Source organism: Nanorana parkeri, unplaced genomic scaffold (assembly GCF_000935625.1).
Source record: "Nanorana parkeri isolate BGI_ZX_2015 unplaced genomic scaffold, ASM93562v1 scaffold1318, whole genome shotgun sequence".
Lineage (NCBI taxonomy): Eukaryota > Metazoa > Chordata > Amphibia > Anura > Dicroglossidae > Nanorana > Nanorana parkeri.
In genome coordinates, this window is record NW_017307586.1 from 34,214 (window position 1) to 38,474 (window position 4,261).

The 4,261-nt window shown below is 49.4% G+C and overlaps 1 protein-coding gene across 1 annotated transcript in view; it reads right to left on the reverse strand.

The window, feature by feature from the left end:
- Positions 1-852, reverse strand: part of LOC108797652 (histone acetyltransferase KAT6B-like) — a gene marked incomplete at its 3' end in the record, with an annotated part of 11,251 nt that extends 10,399 nt beyond the window's left edge. Inside the window, exon 1 of the mRNA XM_018569288.1 lies at positions 781-852. The remainder of the gene's footprint in view (positions 1-780) is intronic.
- Positions 853-4,261: the final 3,409 nt, after the last annotated feature.

A 4,261-nucleotide genomic window follows, 5' to 3' on the forward strand; every position in this document is an offset into this window, starting at 1 on the left:
GCCAGCAGGGAAGGGGGGCACGGCAGGCCAGCAGGGAAGGGAACGGGGGGCACGGCAGGCCAGCAGGGAAGGGCATGCAGTAGCGAGCTTGGGTTACAGTGGGTTCCACTTTTTGGGCCTCTATGTCCCAGAGGGCAGTTGCACAACCTGCATAAATGGTAAGTCCGCCCATGAAGGGCTCGCTGTATGGCGGGCACCCAGTAGAATCCCGGGATGTTATCTGTACACTTCCTAAGGCAGCATTAGGAAAGAGTCAGACCTCCTAAAATGTATTCCAGATACATGTGGCGCCCCCCTGAGGTGAGGAAACACCACAACAAGTGGCTCCTGTCACGAACAGGTGTAGTGATGGAGCTGCTGTGCTCAGTGAGTGAGGGGACACCAGGATACTGAGACACAGTACCGAACACTGCACATACAATAGCGAACATTACATATACACACACACACACTGCACAGAACACGACACCGAGCACCGCACGCACATCGCCTCATACAGCCCGCAGCTCAACTCTCTGTACATACACCACAAACCCCATGACAAGCACAATGCCCTCCGTCCGCACACGTTGCACATACTCACACCAGTCGCCGGCTCGGCTTCCAAAAACACCTCTCGGGAACGCGCACAGCGCTCACACACACACACGGAAATTCGTGATGGAGTGACGTCAGGTGTTTACAGGTGACGTCATGCGTTCCCCGATGACGTCACTCACCTCCGCCATACAGCCGCTTCACCTCCTTCCAGCGGCCGCAGCGCCGCGCACAGCTTCTCACCTGACGTCACCCGGTTCCGAGCAGCCCGTTAAAATCCCGCCGCCATTTTGTTGCGCCGCGTTCGGGTCCGACATGACACTGATTGCACCGAGTCTCATTACGGCTCACCTACTCCGCCGGCCCCGCCCCTGCTCTGCGCTCACTGGCCGCCTCGTCCGCCACTTAGGTGTCCCACTCAGTCTCCGCCAGTTGTGGGCGTGTATGATTTATCAAAGCCCGCCCACACGAGAATGTCCACCATGCCTACTGTTGTGGGATTAGAAGCCGGTGATTGGAGATCGACTGCAATGGGCAGGGCTGATCACTGGTGGGAGCCGCTTTACAGTAGCGGCCGGTGAGTTGCAGTCACACCGGCTGGAGCCTCGGTGGCTGGACATTGCTGACCTCATAATACCAAGTGCCTGGCTTCCATAGTATACAGACACATTTAAAACTTACCAAGTGCCTGGCTTCCATACTATAGGAACAAATCAAAACGTACCAAGTGCCTTGCTTCCATACTATAGGGACAAAGCAGAACTTACCAAGTGCCTGGCTTCCATACCGTACACAGAAAGCAAAACCCCTCATCCACATACTGTGCACTGGGACAGTAACTGAGTATTGAAGCCATTGGATGGGTATGACATCTAGGTATCTAGTATTTCCAGAAGGTACTATACGTAGCAATATGCCACTTTCTACCACTATAGGATTACTGCTGTTCACCTGTCACTTTCTCCCAAGGCTACCTGGTCACACAAGAACTCATGCACACAGCGCAAAATGACCAGCATCTGGAAGCCCAGCCGCTGCATATTTCTGTCCATAGGATTTATTCTGCCCATACAAGCCTATGGAAAGGAAAACAGCAGCCGGGGATACTTCCCAGGTGCCACAAATGGAGCAGTATTTTGCACCATTTGCCTATGTATTTGTGCCCATGTGCAGTGGTGTATTTTGGTTTGGTGCAAGACTAAACCCGAGCAGCAAATCCCCGGACTCACCACCACGGAGGTGCCGATGAGCACGATAACCATCTGAATCTCAGCCCTGGGGTCCTGCAGAAGCACCTCCTCTGCCTGAAGTCAGAGATTTGGGTGCCCAATTCCCAGGGAGGTCCGGCGCATGAACTGCCAGTGCATCCGGATGAAAGTCACACACACCAATACATTGCACAGCATGTTGACCAGGAAGAGGAAGGAGCTGCAGCTGGCATATATGTTGGAGTAAGCGGCATAGGTGGACATGTTGGTACCATAGTCAAAAGAAGCAGCAGGTCCAGGAGTACTGGCAGTAAGTTATGAATAATTTATAATATAATGTATTTTTTTTTTCTCAAACCTAACTGCTTTGGGGGGCAGCATTTTTTGGCACCCCCCTGGAAAGTGCCACCCTAGGCAAATGCCTAGTTTGCTTTGAAGTAGATACACCCCTGCCCATGTGTACGAGTACTTAGTGACACTAAACTCAGGACTTAAAAACATGTCAAGTGTCTTAAAACAAGCCGCATTTTCCCATCAGCACTAATACTGACCTTTTTTTCTTCCAGGCTCTGCTCTGTTGCAGAATCTCCACATCTGAGAATTACTGAGTGGATGGAACCACATGGCAGGGGGATCAGACACAACCATTAAGAATTTCTATGTGCTCAGAGACTGCATACAGAAAGAAATATTCCAGCAGCTGTGACTGCTGTTTACAAAAACAAAGCCATGTGATCATGTCAGCTGACAGTGTTGTAATGATCAGGAACCAAACTGATTGGGTAGTAGGCCAGGCAGCTGTCAGGGGGAGTCAGAGTGGGCAGGGAATGAGCCGCTTGTTCGGTGCATAATGTAAAGAAGGGGTAGGCAAACTACAAATCCCATTAGGCATTGCAAGACTGACAGCGCAGGCATGATTGGATTTGTAGTTCTGTAGCTGGAGTGCTTGAGTTTGCCTACCGCTGATGTAAAAGGAATGTTAACCTGCATGTTGTAGAGGCCAAATGGATATCGAAGAACTCCAAAAAGATTTGGGGAGTACTGCGGGGACCACCATACTGTCATTTCTTTAAGTACAACTCTCAGAAGACTCTGATGACAGCAGGGCTACTTAGCTGAGAGAAATATGGGCGCTGCCATTGTGGACCTCCGAATTAAAATTCATGCCGACTGGCTTCAGCACAGGCCAAAAACAAGTAGAAAGGAAGAGCCAGAAGTCCTTAGCTGCATACTTACTCTATGAGAGTGGCTCAGGGGTATGGAAAAGTTTAGAAACAAACTACTTGTTCAAGGCCTAAAGCGGGGGACCAATCTACTTGTTAAAAAAGTCGTTTTAACCAAAACCGTATTTAACTATGCGAAAAAGGACTGCTCAAGGAGTGCTCCCAATTTGTGAGCGCAATTCAAAATCCGTAGCACTGGGCTGCACAGGACGGCGGTATGGGGTAAGTATAGTACACCTATACCAGTGGAGGGGAAGGACGGTTCACGGGGGGTGGGATTTGAGCGGGTAAATCCATTTTCCTACAGTACTTGTGAAAGTGAACTTACTCTTTACTAGAAATTGTGGTGCATCCATAGTTTCGCACCACCCCGCTTGGCGCTGCTCTGTGTCCCCTCTGACAGCAGGGAGAAGAGAACATGTCAGGAGCGGGGCGGGGCAGAGAGCGATGTGACAGGAGGGGCTCTTTTCCAGCACTGCCCCACTCAGCCTCCTGTAACAGATCAGGAGAGCCGTGTGTGGGTGGAGACAACTGTCACTGGAGACCAAGCCAGCGGTGATTGGGAGGAATCAGCTGTCAAATGAGCCCGACCTCTATTCCCCGCATCGCCCGCTCAGCCTCGAGAGCCGATCCAGGATGGAGAGCGCTATACAAACAATCAGCCATCACTGAATGTTTGTTAAAAAAAAACAAAACCTAGACATAGTATGAGTTACTATGCACACAATCATGAATGAATAGGAAGTGATGTAGATGACTTCCCATTTATTCCTAAGTGGTACGTAGTAACTCATACTATCTCCACAATGTATGAATGAACAGGAACACTCACTCGGTTGGTTGCACTTGGGGTAGTTTGGAAATTAAAAAGGACAAGCTGAAGTTGTTCCCTGACAACAAAAAAAGGTGTTGTGACAGAGAAAGTTTTAAATATCTTAATGTGTGAACGCAGCAGCCTTTCTAGTGGTCTAACAACCCCTCGCCATGTTACCACCAGGGTACTGCAATCGGCAACACCAAAGCAATCCGAGCAGACCCTTACAGTTTTTGATTGCTTCAAAAAGGGTTTTGTATTCCTAAGCAAGTCTAAAGGGACAGAAAAACACGCTTGAAGTGGATCATCTGCACATGTCAATTTATTCTGAATCTCAGAAGAGCATTAAAAATGATGTCATACTAAAGCCATCCACACAAGCTCAAAGATGGTCCGCAGCAGCCATTAAACAGACTGTGACTAATATAGTTCTAGACCTGGCCTTAGTGAAGTCTACATTCGTGACTGCATTACTGTGT